General features: G+C 41.9%; 1 pseudogene; it reads right to left on the bottom strand.

The window, feature by feature from the left end:
* Window positions 1–8,192: 8,192 nt before the first annotated feature.
* LOC147105526 (signal-regulatory protein beta-1-like) lies at window positions 8,193–18,440 on the bottom strand (annotated as a pseudogene).
* Window positions 18,441–18,742: the final 302 nt, after the last annotated feature.

Genomic DNA, 18,742 nt, shown 5'->3' with positions numbered 1-18,742 from the left:
GGGAATAGATAAATGAAATGCATCAGATGGAAGTCAAGTGGATTGTCAGAACGCGTTTGATACGGTACCAGCTACGATAAAAACAAACGGAAGTAAGTGCTCCATGGCCAGATGGATAGGGAGATGGTTGGAAGAGAGAAAGCAAAAAAGTTTAAGGATAAAAGGACGTTTCTAGTAGTGGCTAAATGTGCCGAGTGGTGTGACACTGTGTTAGGCTGCTTTTATTTACTTTGAACATCAATGATCTTGTTCGGAAATTGAGGGAGCAATAATAGCATTGGCAGATGATAATTAAAGGGGAGACGGGAAGGCAATTATGATGCAGATCCTGAATTGGTGCAGGCGACATCGATAATTAGCTCGAAGGGCAGGTGGATGTTTGATGTAGAATGCAGAGAAATGAAAACTAATACATTTTGGAGGTAAAAGTAGGAACAGGAAATGCATCTTGAAGCGTACGATTTTTAAAGAGCTTTATTTGAAATCACAAGCTTTCGGAGCGCTGCTCCTTCGTCAGGTGAAGTGGAGAGATGCATAAAAACACAGCTTATATAGTCAGAGAATAATGTCTGACATTATTCTCTGACTATATAAGCTGTGGTTTTATGCATCTCTCCACTTCACCTGACGAAGGAGCAGCGCTCCGAAAGCTTGTGATTTCAAATAAAGCTGTTGGACTATAACCTGGTGTTGTGTGATTTCTTACATTTGTCCACCCCAGCCCAACGCCAGCATCTCCACACCATGATTTTTAAAGATGCAGAGGAGCAGAGAGACATCAATGAATGATGGCAACATAAGTCTATTATGCAATAAAAGTGTAAAAGGAATTAATGTTGGATGGTATAGCATACAGCAGCAAGAAGTAATGCCCAACTAATGTAAGAGTCTGTGTAGAACTCATAGAGTCATAGAGTGATTACGGCACAGAAGGCGGCCATTCTACAAATCCAGTCTGTGCCAGCTCTCTGCAGAGCAATTCAGTCAGTCCCATTCCCCGCTCTATCCCCGTAGCGCTGCAAGTTTATTTCCCTCAAGTGCCTATCCAGCCTCCCCTTGAAAACATTGAGTGTTTCTGCTTCCACCACTTCCATCGGCAGCGAGCTCCAGGTTCTCGTCACTCGCTGCGTACAAAAGTTTTTCCTCACATCCCCGCTGTATCTCTTACCCAACACCTTAGATCTGTGTTCCCTAGTCCTTGTACCATCAACTAGCGGTGACAGCCTTTCCCCGTCTAGCCTACCAAATGTGTTATATTCTTGTACACCTCTATCAAATCACGCATCAACCTCCATTGCTCTAATGAAAGCAAATCCAGCTTCTCCAACCTATCCTTGTAGCTAAGATCCCCCATCTCCGGAAACATTCTGGTAAATCTCCACTGCAACCTATCAAGTGCCGTCACATCCTTCCTCAAGTGTGGTAGCCAGAACTGGACGCAATACTCCAGCTGTGGCCTAACCAGTGCTTTATAAATGTCCAGCATAACTTTTCGACTTTTGTACTCAATACCTCTACTTATTAAGCCCAAGGTCCCATATGCTTTGCTAACCACTCTTTCCATATGTCCCGCCACCTTCAGGGACCTATGCACATTAACTCCTAGGTCCCACTCTCCCTGCACACTATTTAAAACGGTGACATTAAGTTTATATTGCATCTCCCTGTTCCTTCTGCCAAAATATATCACTGTACACTTCTCTGTATTAAATTCCATCTGCCACTTGTCTGTCCATTCTGCTTGTCTTTCTATGTCCTGTTGTAGTCGTTTGGTATCATCCTCACTGTTTGCCACCCCCCAAGTTTGGTGTCATTGGCAAATTTAGAAATTCTACTCAGTGTTCCAATATCCAGGTCATTTATATATGTATCAAAAAAAGCAGTGGCCCCAGCACTGACCATTGGGGAACACCACTGTCTACCATCCTCCAGTCTGAAAAAAAGCAATTTACCACAACTCGCTGTTTTCTGTCCTTTCGCCAATTCCTTATCCAAGCTGCCACTGACCCACCTATTCCATGAGCCTCAATTTTGTTTTCCAGCCTTCTATGTGGTATTTTGTCAAACGCCTTCCTAAAATCCATGTAGACAACATCCATTGCATTCCCTGCATCAATCCTCCCTGTTACTTCATCAAAAAATTCAATTAGATTAGTCAAACACGACCTGCCTTTTACAAGTCCCTGTTGGCTCTCCTTAAGTAGCTTAAACCTCTACAAGTGCCAGCTAATTTTTTTCCTTGATTATTGTTTCTAAAACTTTACCTACTACTGATGTTAAACTGACCAACCTGTATTTTCTAGGATTGTCCGTACATCCTTTCTTGAACAATGGTGTCACATTTGCCACGTTCCAATGCTTAGGCACCTCCACCGCATCTAGGCAAAATTAGAAAATTTTGGCAAGCCCTTCTGCTATCTCCTCCCTCAACTCCCTTAGAAATCTGGGATGCAAGCCATCTGGACCAGGCGACTTTTCCAATCTAAGCATACCCAGTCTTTCTAGTACACCCTGTCTATCAATTTTCACCCCTTCAATTGCTTCTGCCTGTTTCAGTTCTACCGATATTTTGTCAGCGTCCACCTCCTTAGTAGACACGGATACAAAGTATTCATTGATTATTCTAGCTTTGCCCTGCACCTGAAAGCATATATCACCTTCTTTATCGCTAATACGTCCCATCCCACCTCTTACTACCCGCTTACTGTTTACATGCCGGTAGAAGATCTTTTATGTTATCGCCATTCTACTCTCATATTCTCTCTTTGCCAAAATCTTTTCATATTCACTTCCCCTCTCAAGTTGTTGTATTTGGTCTGGTTCTCCTTTGAAGAATTCACCTGACATTCATCATACACCATCTATTTTTGTTTCATCATCTGCTCAATCTAGCTCGTCATCCAAGGAGCATTTACTTTGGTTCCCTTACCCTTCCCTCTTGTTTGAATGTACGTAGACTCTACTTGGAACATCTCCTCCTTAAAGATCACCCATTGTTCTGTTACAGTTTTTCCTGTCAGTCTTTCGTTCCATTTTACCCTGGCTGGACCCTTTTGCATCCCATTGAAGTTAGCCCTATTCCAGTTTAGAAGTTTCACTCTAGATTGTTCCTTGCTCCTGTCCATTGGTAATCTAAATCTTATGATATGATGATCACTCGTACCCAAGTGTTTTCCGACAGACACTTGGTCGACCTGGCCCACCTCATCCCCCAGCAGCAGATCCAGCAATGTCTCCTTCCTAGTTGGGCCAAGAGCATACTGGTCAATTAAATTCTCCTGAAAGCATTTCAGAAATTCCTCCTCCTTCTTTCCTTATACCCTAGCATTATCCCAATCGATATTTGGGTAATTAAAGTTCCCCAATATCACCGCTCTATAGCTCTTGCATGTCTCTGTGGTTTCCCTGCAGGTTTCCTCCTCTACCTCCCTCTCACGATTTGGAGGCCTGTTGAATACCCCTAATAATGTGATCATACCCTTTTTGCTCCTAAACTCTGACCAAATGGATTCTGTCCTTGTCCCTTCAAGAACATCCTTCCTTTCCAACACTACAATGTGTTCCTTAATGCCACCCAGCTCCCTTTATTCATTCTCTGTCTTTTGTGAACACCGTGTACCCTTGAATATTAAGTGCCCAGTCCTCACCATTTTTAAGCCATGTTTCCGGCATTGCCACAACATCATATTGCCACATGACTAATTGTGCTTGTAGCTCACCAACCTTATTCACCACATTTTGTGCGTTTATGTACCTGCATTCTAAACACATTTTTGAATTTTTCGTTGTCTTTCTTAGTCTGCTCCTTTATAATATGGTACTATTTCCGCCTCCAGCACTACCTTCCCCTCCAGTACCATCCAACACACTCACTCTTCCATGCACCCCATTCTTACCCTCCACTCCTGCATGGTGGTGCCCATCCCCCTGCCAAGCTAGGTAAACCCTCCCCAACAGCACCAGCAAACCTCCCCGTAAGAATATTGGACCTGGATCTGTTGAGGTGTAACCCGTCTCGCTTTTACAGGTCCCACCTTCTCCTGAAATAATTCCAATGCCTAGGGAATCTAAAGCCCTCCCTCCTGCACCATCTCTCCCACCACGCATTCATCTGTTCTATCTTTCTATTCCTGTACCCACTAGCATGTGGCACCCGGAGTAATCCAGAGATTACTATCTTTGATGTCCTTTTTAATCTCTTTCCTAGCTCCCTATACTCTGCCTGCAGGACCTCATCCCTCTCTCTGCCTATGTCGTTGGTACCAATATGGACAACGGCCACTGGCTGCTCACCCTCCTCCCTCAGAGTGTCCTGCAGCCGCTCAGTAACATCCTTGACCCTGGCACAAGGGAGGCAACATAACACTCTGGAATCACATCTGCATCCACAGAAATGCCTAACTGTTCCCCTAACCAATGAATCCCCTTTCACTATTGCTCTTCCACTCTTCTTCCTCCCCCCCCCCGCTGTGCAGCTGAGCCACCCATGGTGCCGTGACCTTGGCTCTGGCTGCTCTCCCCAGAGGAGCCTTCACCCCCACCAGTTTCCAGAACTTTGAAACGGTTAGCGAGCGAGATGCACTCTCGGATTCCTGCCCTACCTGCCTGGACCTCGTTCTCTGCCTGGTGGTCACCCATTCCAACTCTGCCTTCTCATTTCGAGGCTGCGGGGTCACCACTTCTAGAAACATGCTTTCCAAGTATTTCTTAGTCTTGCGGATGCACTGTCGTGACTCCAGCTGCCACTCAAGCTCGAAAACCCAGAGCTCCAGTTGTTGCAGTTGGCGACACTTCCTGCACATGTAGTCGTCCAGGCCGCAAGAAGAGTCCAAGATATCCCACATGGCACAGAATGTGCAAATCATGGGAATGAGCTGCCCTGCCATGCCTCTATTTACCAGTCTATGGAGGTAATTTTGCAGAAATAAACTTAACAAGAAATACTCAACAGATACCCTCCAATCAGCACCTCCCTCTATTAGATATGCTATAAATTATTTAGCAGATTTATACTGAAAGCAGAACAACAACAAAAAAGATACTTAGCTTATACTCATCTCTCAGCTCCCTTGTGTCAGGGACACCTTTGCATTTTGATGTCACTCCTTCGTTGTGTCGCTTCCCGACTGTTTCCCTCGCAGGTAGTCTGCTCGCTCAGGCTCCAGGTCTCTATTCCTCGCTGCCTTTATCCCCGGTCTCCGACTCCGTTCCTCCCGCAGGTCCGCTCGCTCAGACTCGAAACTATGAAAGAATACAAATGCAAATTACAAGGGGCCGTCTAAATGACTGAGAATGGAAAGTTATTGCTAGAGAAGCACGGACTTATTTCACTGGAGCTGAAAAGGTTGATGAGTGACCTGATAAAGGTTTTGAAGACTATGAGGCGTTATGATAAGCAAACAGTGATAGAATATTTCCAGTGACCAGTAGACGGTGACACGTGAGCATAATTTTAACAGAGTCACAAAAATAAAGAGGTAAAATACTCTTTGTACAGAGGCTGGTTAGAATATGAGCTGTGGACATTCTCTTCCACAAAACATTGTTGATTCACTGCCCAGGAATTATTTTGGAAGTGAATTAGATGATTGAAAAAGAGCAATATTAAAGGTATTAGAAACCTAAAAGGAAAATAGAACTAACTAAGTGTTTCATATGGAGAGCACAAAAAGTACAGATTTTTAGAGCTGCATGATTTGAATCTGTGCTGTAACATTCTAGGATTCTAAAATGCTTGTTAATGCCCACAGACATCAAAGCAGTACAGTTAGGCCGAGCAAGAGGCAATGACCTGGGCGAGAGGTAAAGCAGAACAACCATAATGAATATCTTTACATTTGGAGCTAAAAGCTAAGTCACTGAAACGGCTGGACTGCCTTTCTTCCAGTAACAAGCCGTAAATGTCCTATCCCTTTAAATAAAGTGATCTACTTCCTCAATACTCACAGTTTAATCGTGGAAACGCCTCGTTAACTTTCAGCTGACGAGGCAGCCACGCTACAATAAAGAACTGGTTGTAGTTCTATTCTCTTTCTTGAGGCTTGTTAATTCTGAACCTCTAGTTGCGTGTCAAACCTCACAAGCTACTAATATCGACATTATCCACGTCTTTGAACTTTTTTAATCCTGCATCACCGTTAATTCGGACCTTCCCCCAATAAAAATACATTCAACTCTAGGGATTTTCTCACAACTTCAGTACTATATCCCGGATTCATAATTGCTGCTCGTCTGTGAACTCTCTAGAAGCACTATCCTTTTGAAGACAAAATCTAATGAGAATAATCGAGGCTATTCCTTTGGTAGTAGCTTGAAATTGTCTGGGCGCATCGCTTCAAATAGGAATGGATAGTCATACAGAATTTAAAGAAAGGCATCTCATGCTCCATCACCTGCACGCTGTGTTCAGAGGGTTTATGGATGGGCCTGTACGAAATGCTGATATTTAAAGTTATTTAGTAGATGAGAATCATATATGTATAACTTAAGTGCAGCCATTGAACAAATAATATTACCCATAATAACTCCTGGGTAACTAGAAAACTTGTTCAAAATGTAGCTGCACAGTCAAAAGCAGTTTTGACTAAGTTTTGATAACAAACAGCCACAGACTGCGAGTGAAGATTAAATCATTAAATAACATATTATAATGCTGTATAGAACTTAGAATTCTCTTAACGAAACTATAAACAAGATAACACTGAACATGGCAATGTTGGTGAAAAAATACTGGAAAGGCGGGATGCTACCTTAGTCTGCATGGTGGCATAGTGGTTAGCACTGTTGCCTCACAGCGCCAGAGACCCGGGTTCGAATCCAGCCTGGGGCGACTGTCTGTGTGGAGTTTGCACATTCTCCCCGTGTTTGCGTGGGTTTTCTCCGGGTGCTCCGGTTTCCTCCCACAGTCCAAAGATGTGCGGGTTAGGTTGATTGGCTATGATAAATTGACCCTTGGTGTTAGGGGGATTAAATACGTGGGGTTACAGGGATAGGGTGGGATATGTGTTGGTGTAGGGGTTACGGGGATCGGGTGGGATATGTGTCGGTGCAGGCTCGATGGGCGAAATGGCCTCTATCTGCACTGTGGGGTTTCTGTGATTCTGTGATTCTGAGTGACAATGGTATTTTGGTCATTAGAACCAATTAAAAAAGGTGATTTTGTTAAAAACCATATATGGACACTGGCCAAACCAACTTTTGATAAGAAAAGGGTTAAAACCTCGATACCCAAAGAATAACTTTACACAGGAGTACTGCGAGTACAAAGGAACAGACTTAAGACGACATCATCTGTGTCCGAGAGGTTCCAGAGACCTAGGGCTGCGAGCTACTCGTTAAATCTATCGCCTAATATTAAGTATATTACGCTGTATGCTTAATAAATCTTGATCTATTGCTCAAACATACTGGCTGCTGCCGATTGGTGTCTTGTCCAAGAACTCAGAGATCTATAAGATCTTACAGGTCCAAATCAAGAGAATCCCCTGCACTTGAAGTCAGGACGCAGTAACGCAACAAACAAATCAAAACACACAAAGAAAATCACGAATGGTTGATTGATAAGATAAGAGAGATCTAATCATCTTTATTTTTATTGAATTGATGTATGAGGATAACTCGATACAACAAAATAATTAGCGTATCATTGCAGATATTTTTCATCTATTACGTACTACAGATTGATCAAAAATGTACAAGCAAGGTTCATTTTATTACAAGTACTTAAATGAAAATTCCTCAAATATTTAAGCAATAACAAACAATTACATCTACATTCTATGATATAATACTGGAATAAGTTACTCTGTTTTCATTTGTTATTTTTGGATTTCCTCGATTTTTTTGGAGCCTGACAATTCTAGCGTCGCGTAGGTCCTTTGTTTATTCGGTAAATCCGTGTTTGGAAAGACTGTTTATGGGCCGGTTTGCCAGTTTCTTGGCTGTTGCTCAAAGTAGTCATCGGAATAATACACAAACTGCCTGAGCTACAATACACGACTAGAGTCAGCCAAACTTATATTCTCCATTATCGCATGAATGTTGGTGCTACTGCGGTGACCTGTGTCTGTCTCATCCGCTTCTCAGCCCCGTCTGAGGGTACGTGGCCCTCTCCTGTTCAAGCTTAAGCCTTGGAGTTTACAAAGTGCTGTTCAAATCTATTGCAGCATATTAGCGATTTTAGCCTTTGCTTCCTATGTGGGCCAGAAACAAAGTATGTTCTTATGGGTCTGTTTCACTGCTTTCACCAGTTCACGTACTGCTGGTGAAACATTGAACAGAATGACCTGGGCTAGAGATAAAGCAGAAAAACCATAATGAATATCTTTAAATAAGTACGGATGTAAAGGCCGATAATTACTGTAACTAATATTTAAACATGTCAATGTTCTCTCTACAACACAGTTACAGACATCTTTAAATGTGCAGCAGTTCTAGAACACGAATTCATTAAGCATTTCCCCCCCAAAAAAAACAAATATTATTGATTCTAAAAACAAGCATTACCGAGGTACAGTTTCAACGAATGACAGTGTTCTTTTGTGCTTTTTAGCCATTTATAACAGTACGCATCGGTAGCGGGGGGGGGGGGGAAATTGGTCTTCGGAAGTAGCGCGAAACGGGGGATAGCGAATCGGCAACCCGTTTCACACCGTGCTCGATTTTGTTTTCGGAAGGCCAATTTCATCCCCGAGCTCCCGGTGTTAAATATTTTTCTAAACGATTTGAATGACCCATTACGCGGGAGAAATACTTTTAGAAAATAGGCAAACTGTTCTGACATGATGATGATAAAATCTCTCCATTACAGCAATCATCATTCTTCATATTTCAACCCTTTGCGGAGATGCATGAATGAACGTTTCGGCTCTTCACTGCGTAGCGGTCCCTTTACACCTTTTTCACCTGTGAATTAATGACGTTTAATCATAAAGAATGATTGAAGTATTTACTCAGTTTCAATATCAGCGTTTTCAAAGACATTTCTAGAGAAGGTGCAAAGTCGAACATGATTGTCAATTTCAGATTTTGCCGACAGTGTTTGAAATCCCAGCCCCTGGAGCGAACAGCAATTGTCTTCAGCCATTTCGGGCCGGAGGCTCACCGCTTCACCCTAACTAATTGCGGAATCCCAATGGACTGGTTGGGAAAGTGATTGCGTGTCAGAGCAAATTTCATTTACCACTTGCCTTAAAGTGGAAATTTCTGTTGCATATATACAAATTATCAGATCCATTTTTAATTTGATTGTTGGAGTATTTCTGCGCTTTGAGGTGTAGAATGTATTACTGTCTTGGACAATCAGTGGACCCTGAAAACAGAAAACACTGACTTCAAGTTTAAGGCTTAATAGTAGAATTCTCCTTTGTTACTCGTAGACTCTCACTCCCCCTCTCCCGTCAGCTCTCTGAAGTGTTGTACTAACATCAAAGGCTTACATCAGATCTTACCTTTATTAATCTGAAATTGGCAGTGCGCCCCAATGATGATCAGGAGAACTAGAAACGCCAATCCACCCACCGCATATCTAAAATACGAGTAGTAAGGGGGCATACCGACATTATCTGCAAGATTAATAGGAGCATATATATTAAGTTGTATATTATGGTGGGTGCTTTGTAAACAGAGGCCTAAGCAGAGTTTATTGGTTAATCAATGGTGTTTTCAGTAAGTCCGCAGTATAGAACGGAAAATGACGTTGAAATTAATAATTTTTTACATAAAATATTATAGCGAACTTCATCATCGAATGCATGAGACGCATCTGCAATAATATGCGAAGGGGTCCCGAATTTAAGGCTTTCGAACACTGTCGCAGCGGAGGTACAATACGAGAGGGACAAGCTTCCCTTTGATGGTGAAAATGGTTTCGCCGTTGCCAGCATAAATGCCGAATTGCAGAAATCGGTTAAACTCCTAAATCACACTGCATGTATTGAAGTAAGAATGCCACTAAATAGTAAAGGAGATCAACGCAGTTGGCTTATTAATTATTTCCTGTTGAGGCAAACAGTTGTTATTAAAACCATGTAAGCGGCTGTACTGCAGCTATGCTGTTAGCACAGATTAAATGAAATGTATGAAACAGGTCCAGCCTGCAATGCCATGGAGGGGTAAGGGTTGGCCAGTGGGTTAATTTCAGATCTCTTTACGAGGGTTCGCCGGAAGGGAGATCATGATCGGGAACTGCATTGGGAGAAGCCCGGGCGCAGGCAGCTTCAATGCAGCTCCTGATAACAGACTTGATGCAGGAAAATTAGATAATGTAAACTAATAAAACCATTTTAACATGGAAAGAAACAAAAAATGATTACGAACGGGCAGAATGTGAAATATAATGGAGCAATAAAGATAAACATCATGGTGGTATTTAGCTGAAGTATCCGAAAGTGGGGTCAGGATGGGGAACTGCATTGGGAGAAATCTCAGAGCAAACAACATGACTGTAGCTCTTGGTAACATTCTTGCAAGGAGAGCAGAAATTGGGAAAGAGTAAAACAATATTAACTGGAAACAGACGAAACTGGAAATTATTATTAATAATAAGTCGGTGAGGAAATATAATCGGGCAAATTATATATTGCTGCGTATGTTTCCTTTCCAAGGGGTTGGAGTTTAAGAGTAAGAAAGTCTTGCTGCAATTATCTAGGGCTTTGGTAAGACAGCACCTGGGGTACTGTTTACCGTTTTGGCCTCCTTACCTAAGGAAGTATATACTTGCCTTAGAGGGAGTGCAACGAATGTTCATTAGTTTGATTCCTGAAATGAGAGGGCTGTCCTATGAGGAGCGATTGAATAGAATGGGCCGATATGCTGCAGAGTTTACAAAAATGAAAGGTGATATCATTGAAATGTATAACATTCTTAGAGGGCTTGACAGGGTAGATGCTGAGAGGATGTTTCCCTCGGTTCGGGAATCTAGAACTAGTCGTCATAATCTCAAGATAATGGGTCGGCCATATAGGACTGAGATGAGGAGACATTTCTTCATTCAGATTGCTGTGAATCTTCGGACTTCTCTACCCCACTGGGCTGTGGATGCTCAGTCGATGAAAATATTCAAGACTATGATCGATAGATTTTTGGGCACTGAGGGAATCAAGGGTTATGGGGATAGGACGGGAAAGTGGAGTTGAGTTAGGTCAGCAATTAACTAATTGAATGGTGCAGCAGGTTCGATGGGCCGTATGGACTACTGCTGTTAATGTTAATTTCTTATGTTAATATGTTCTTATATTATTATATATATCAATTAGAGGAATTTGAAAACAAATAAAGTTTGACTGAGAATATATGTGTGGCGGGCGATCTAATCCATTTTACAGCACATCGGGTTGTTCTGGTCGACGTGCAACAAACGATATAGGTAGGAACAGGGAGGAGGTCGTGCTGAAGTCAGGAGCTAAATTAAAAAGCAGGGCCTCGAGGGTAACAATCGTTGGATTATTACCCGAGCCACGTGCAAATTGTCAAAGAAGCAGTCAGATCAGAGGAATTAACACGTGGCTAAAGGGGTGGTGTGGGAAAGAGGGTTCCTTTTCATGGGACAGTAGCACCAGTACTGGGACAGGAAGGAGCTGTACCAATGGAACGGGCGCCACCTGAACCGGGATGGGACCTGTGTCCTATCAGAAAGGGTAAATAGGGAGGTGGCAAAGGCTTTAAATTAGTAAGATGGGGGGAGGGATCCACAAGAAATGAAACTAGATTAAATATAAACAAAACAGGAAATGAGAGCATAGGCAAGAATAAAGTAAGGGAGTACATTGATGGCCAGCGAATAAATAGAGTTATAGAACAGGAGTGTAAAAAGATGTTTAAAATAAAGTGAAAGTAAATGCTATTAAAAATGTCTGTACAGCACACAGTGTCCGTAATAAAACAGGGGAGCTGGATGCAATCATGCACTGTGAGGAGCCAGACCTAGTAGGGATTACTCAGACATGGCTGCAGAAAAATCAGGGCTGGGAATTAAACATTGCAGCTTATAACATATTTAGAATAGTTAGAGAGGGAAAAAGGGGAGGTGGTGTATCTGTACTTATTAGGGATAACGTAATGGCAGTAGAAAAAATTGACGCAGCTATCAGCATGACAGAAATAGAATGCATGTGGATGGAGATGAAAAATTAAAATGGTAAATCACACTAATCGGGGTAGTCAACAGGCCACCTAACAGGGAAAAGGATGTGGATGATGAAATATGCAAACAAATTAGGAAAATTAGTAAAAAGTATAGAATAATTATCATGGGGGATTTCAACTACCCAGTTATTAATTGGACAGAAGAGGTAGGTAAAAGGAATACGGGAATGGAGTTTCTACAATGTGTACAGGTCTCCATTCTAACCCAATATTTAAAAAGCCCAAGAAGGGAGGATTCGCTATTGGATCTAGTAATGGGGAATGAACCAGGGCAGATAAGATAAATAAAAGTAGGGGAACATCTGTGCAATATTGACCATGATATAATACTCGTTAAAATAATAATTGAGAAGGACATAAGTATCACAAAGACCATGGTAATAGAGTAGAGAAAAGCTGATGTTGGGGGGCTGAAAATAGAAATTGGGAAAATAAAACGGGCAAACAATGAAATGAAACAGCAATGGGAATCATTTAAAACTGTGTTCAACAGAGTCCAGGAAATATATATCCTGCTGAAAAACAAGAACAAACTAACCACCAATGAGACGCCATGGATGAATAAAGATATAATGGAAAATTGAGCATAATGAAAGAGGCATACATTAAGTACATGGACAGCAGAGGAGAGCATGCTAAGGGAAAATACGAAGAGGTCAGGAGAGAAGTCAAAAAAAGGATAGGCAAAGAGGAACTATGAAATAACATTTTCAAGGAACATAAAAAAAATATTTCACAGGCACATCAATAAAAAGGAGGTCGGGATGGGAGTAGGGCCATTAAGGGATGGAAATTATAATACCACAGGCAGTGATTGAGAGATGGCAGAAATCTTAAATAATTAATTTGCCTCTTTATTTACCAGGGAGATAGAACTGGTGGACATAAGAATTTAAGAACATAAGAAATAGGAGCAGGGGAAGGCCATTCACCGTTCGAGCCTGCTCCGCCATTCAATGAGATAATGGCTGATCTTCTGCCTCAATTCCATTCACCGGCCCTATCGCCATATCCTTTGATGCCTTTACTAGTCAGGAATCTATCAACTTCTGTTTTGAAAATACTCCATGACTGAGCCTCCACAGCCCTCTGGGGTAGAGAATTCCAAAGATTCACCACCCTCTGTGTGAAGACATTTCTTCTCATCTCAGTCCTGAATGGCCTACCCTTTATCTTGAGGCTCTGGCCCCTGGTTCTAGACTCCCCAGCCAAGGGAATCATTCTCCCAGCATCCGTGACATTGGATCATGAGATTAGTAATTAAATAGCTGCATTTAAAATAACAAGAGGAGATATATTAAATAAACTGATCAAACTCAAAGAGGAAAAAATCCCTGATCCAGATGGATTACATCTGTGCATTTTAAAAGAATCCAGGGAAGAGATACCAAAATTCTATAGACTCTGGAACAGTTCCCATGGATTGGAGGGTAGCTAATGTAACCCCACTATTTAAAAAACATGGTCGAGAAAAAACGGGGAATTATAGGCCGGTAAGCCAGACATCGGTAGTGGGGAAAATGCCAGAGTCCATTAGAAATGATGTAATAGTAGAGCACTTGGTAAACAGTGACAGGATTGGACAAAGTCAACATGGATTTACAAAAGGTAAATCATTTTTGACTAATCTACTGGATATTTTTGAGGATGTAACTGGTAGAATAGATAAGGGAGAACCAGTGATGTGGTGTATTTGGACTTTCAGAAGTCTTTCGATAAGGTCCCACATAAGAGACTAGCGTGCAAAGTTAACGCACATGGGATTGTAGGTATGTTACTGACTTGGATAGAAAACTGGTTGGCAGACAGGAAGCAAAGAGTTGGAAATAACGGGTCTTTTTCCGAGTGGAAGGCAGTGACTCGTGGGGTACCGCAGGGATCGGTGCTAGGACCTCAGTTATTCACAATATATATTAATGATCTAGACGAGGGAACTAGATGTAATATCTCCAAGCTTGCAGACAACACAAAGCTGGGTGGGCGTGTGTGTGGTGAGGAGGATGCTGAGCAACTCCAGTATGATTTGGACAGGTTGGGCGAGTGGGCAGATGCATGGCAGATGCAGTATAATGTGGATAAATGCGAGGTTATCCACTTTTGTGCAAAAACGGGAAGGCAGATTATTATCTGAATGGCAATAGATTAGGAAAAGGGGAAATGCAACGAGACCTGGGTGACATAGAAACATAGAAACATAGAAGATAGGAGCAGGAGTAGGCCATTCGGCCCTTCGAGCCTGCTCTGCCATTCAATGAGATCATGGCTGATCATTCAAATTCAGTACCCTGTCCCTGCCTTCTCCCCATATCCCTTGATCCCTTTAGCCGTAAGAAATATATCCAACTCTTTCTTGAATATATTTAATGAACTGGCCTCCACCGCCCTCTGTGGCAGAGAATTCCACAGGTGGCGGGAGAGTCCAGAACCAGGGGTCACATTCTAAGAATAAGGGGTACGCCATTTAGGACTGAGATGAGGAGTAATTTCTTCACCCAGAGAGTGGTGAACCTATGGGATTCTCTACCACTGAAGAGAGTTGAGGCCGGTTCAGTAAATATATTCAAAAAGGAGTTAGATATATTTCTTAAGGCTAAGGGGATCAAGGGATATGGGGGAAAGGCAGGGACAGGGTACTGAATTTGAATGATCAGCCATGATCGCATTGAATGGTGGAGCAGGCTCGTGGGGCCGAATGGCCTACTCCTGCTCCTATTGTCTATGTTTCTATGTAAAGGCATTATTACACATATTTAATAATCCGTTAGAAAAAGATGTAGTGCTAGAGGACTGGCAGATAGCTAACATAATACCTATGTTTATGAAGGGAGATAGAACATGTCCAGGAACTATGGATCAGTCAGCTTAAATTCGATGGTAGGAAAATTAAAGAAATCGCTACTAAAGGAGAAAATAGAAGAACATCTAGAAGCCAAAATTATAATAATGAATAGTCAGCATGGATTTCAAAAGGGAAAGTCTTGTTTGAACAACCTCCTTGAATTTTTTGAAGAGTTAACAGGGAGAATAGACAAGGGTAATGCAATAGAATTAATTTACCTATATTTTCAAAGGCCTTCTATAAGGTATCACGTAATAGATTAATGAATAATGTCAGAGAATGTGGAATCAGAGGACAACTAGCAGAATGGACAGCGAACTGGCTTCAAGACAAAAAGCAGAGAGTAGAGGTAAAGGGTAGCTATTCACAATGGCAGAAGGTGGGTAGTGGTGTTCCACAAGGATCAGTGCTGGGATCACTGCTATTCACAATTTATATTAACGATTTAGGCTTTGGAATCAAAAACACAATTTCTAAATTTGCGGATGACACAAATTGGGTTGGTAGTTAATACTTAGCAGGACTGCAACAAATCATAGGAAGACCTTAATAATCTTGCAGAATGGACATATAATTGGCAAATGAAATTCAGCACAGAAAAATGTGAGGGATTACATTTTGGTAGGAAGAATAGGGAGGTCACTTATTACTTAGAACGTACGAGTCTGGGTGCGGTAGAGGAACAAAGGGATCTCGGAGTACAAATACACAAATCACTTAAAGTAGCGACACAGGTTAACAAGGCCATAACAAATAAAGCAGGCACTAGGATTTATTTCTAGATGTATAGAATTGAAAAGCAGGGAAGTTATGCTAAACCAGTATCGAATCTTGGTTAGACCACACTTGGAGTGCTGCGTACAGTTCTGGTCACCATATTATAAAAAGGCTATAGAGGCACTGGAGAGGGAGCAGAGAAGATTTATAAGGAGGATACCAGAAATGCGAGGGTATACCTAGCAGTAAAGGATGAACCGGCTGGGTCTCTTTTCATCTGAAAAAATAAGGCTGAGGGGTGAACTAATTGAGGTCTTTAAAATTATGAAAGATTTTGATAGAGTCGATAGAGAGAGAATGTTTCCAAGTGGTGAGATCGTGGAACTCGCTACCACAGGGAATAGTTAAGGCAAATAGTATAGATGCATTTAAGGGGAGGCTAGATAAACATATGAGGGAGTAGGGAATAGAGGGTTATGCTGACGGTGTTAGTTGAGGAAAGACGGGAGGAGGCTCGAGTGGAGCATAAACGCCGGTGGACTGTTTCGGCCGAATGGCCTGTTTCTGTGCTGTATATCCTATGTACTCCTATGTAATGATATTATACATTAAAACGTGAATTTAATACTTTCGTTGATATCTACCACGGGATTTCTGTGGGCTAACTTCATGATTGTTGGCATGTACAAACTCTACGATTTATCTCTTTACGAATTTAGCAGAAGCTGTTTTTGTACTGTAGGCCTCGTACCTTGGTTAGATTTAGAAACAACATAGGTGACAGCAGCTGAAGTCTCGAGAGAGACATGAGAAACCGAACAGGTATAATTGGCGTTTCTCGGGACAGACTGCATCTCAGTCAAAGAGCTGCAAACTTCATACAGTCCCTCCGTGTTCGGCACTTTCCTGGTATGTATTCCTGATGTAGTTTCGACGCCATTTTTATACCAAGTGAGGGTGAAATTCTCCGGATAAAACGCAGCCTTTCACACACAAGAGTCAGAGACGCAGGTGAATTCACTTCAGTTGTCCTGGAGACAATCTTCAGTGGGGTTGGGGCCGCTGCGGAGCAGAGAATGAAGAAAGTCGGTTTACTGAGCACCATTGCGAGAAATTAAATATGATTCTGATTTGCCTTCGGTGCATTATGTTATCATAGCACCATTACAAAGCACAGCGTCTTGTCATGTTAATGCTATGCATGCCATCTACACACACCCTATGCATATCTCTCGTAGACTCCGGCATCTGTTCAAATTTACTTGCGCCATCCACTCCAAGACTTTGAGTTATTCAGCAGTTAATCAGACATCGCAACGATTGCTAATCTATGTTTGCGTTTCATAGTCCCCAAGTATTAAATACTTAAACCCTGGGGGTAAGTTAGCGCGCCGAGACCCTCCGTGTTTTTTACTCATAGATTGACATTGAGGTGTAAATTGCATTTTGTAGATGATAAAACGAGGGCTTGGTAGATATCGGACAGATCTCACAGCCGAAGCCTGACATTTTCTGAAATAAATTATGCTCAGTTGAGCCTCAGAGGGTTTCGGTAACACGGTTTCTCGTTATTGTTTTATTTATTGGAGGTTAGCCAGGTGACAGCGTTGTGTGTTCCAAGCTCCAGTCTGTTGAGTGAAGCCGTTGATCAACAGTTAGTTTCACGCCGGCTTTCTAATCCCTGACGCTAACATTATGTGAGAATTAATTTCAGGAATGTTAAACCGCAAAGACAGCGATGGGGGCAGACAGAGCTTCAGAAATGGGCCAAGATGTATATGTTGGGTGAGGCGCATTAGTATGAACGATTTTCAGTCAGTTATATGCTTGGAATTTGTTCCGAACTTCCGCTATTTGACATCAGGTGTATAAATTGTTTAATTATAGTCTAATTGGTTAATATTGATAAATTTTGCAATACTCTGCCTGTGATATTAAATGACTATTTAGCAGTTCTACACGGAGCACACGAACATACAACTTTACTTATTTTGCATTACTCTGCCTGTGACATTGAATATCTAATTAGCAGTTCTACACAGAGAACACGAACATACAACTTAACTTACCTAGAAATGTATTGATAGGAATGTGTATACTGCCAAAGGCGGTGCAATAAAGCAATCACAAAACACCCCCGTTTGTTATGTTCGATATATTTACGACTGTGCCGCTCTCCTGTGTTTCACACTTACCATGCACAATTAGATGTGATCCGGTTCCATTTCCTCGAATTATTCCTTGATGGAACACTGCACAGTGATAGACTCCAGAGTCTTGGAAAGTCACGCTCAGCAACTGAAAGAACCCGCTCGCTTTACTTTTCAGACCAAATCGTTTTCTGCTTTCGGCGCTTGTGCGCAGGTATTCATTCTCACCCTGTTTCCACCAATACACTCTTACCCAGGAATTCTCCTGGGAGATGGGGAATATGCAGTGGAAGGTGATGTTCCCTCCTCTGGGTATAGTCGCTTGTTTGGGCGCTTGAGTAACACTGAACGAAATCTGGTTCGCTGCTGTCAGAAAATATAGCCAAGTGCACGTTAATTGTATTAGACACGTGATGGAGTTGGAAGAGAGAGAAATGATCTAAATAGAGGGAGCACATTTCACTAAATTAGTGTGAAAGCTACCTTGGAATCATTTTATAAATTAAAGGAGCTGCGACAATGAATAAAGAGGTACCTGTGTAAATAATACCCCGGAGAGTCAGGCACAGGAAAAACAAAGTCGCCGACATTCTGAGCAACAGATTCAACTGATGACTCTCTGCAGTAACTGCGAGTTTGCAACTGTTAAGAATGGTTTGCGGTTAGTTTCCAATGAGATACGTCGCAATGACGTTTAACATCATGTCATTGCGGATTCATAAATTCGGCTTCGTTTGTGAAGTAGGATTTTTTAACTTCTGCAATGAAATCGACTGCTGGAATCACATGTGTGACAGACAGCAATGATTAAAGCAATATATTTGATTTTCAAGTGCAGAATTTTCTAACACTCGTGGATTGTTTCCTGACAAGTGACGGCAGTCTAAGCAGG

The sequence above is a fragment of the Somniosus microcephalus genome, chromosome 17 (assembly GCF_052327205.1).
Source record: "Somniosus microcephalus isolate GS21.2 chromosome 17, FLI_Smic_1.0, whole genome shotgun sequence".
Classification (NCBI taxonomy): domain Eukaryota; kingdom Metazoa; phylum Chordata; class Chondrichthyes; order Squaliformes; family Somniosidae; genus Somniosus; species Somniosus microcephalus.
The sequence above is the reverse complement of the archived record's forward strand: the minus strand, read 5'-3'. Positions and strand labels throughout refer to the sequence as shown.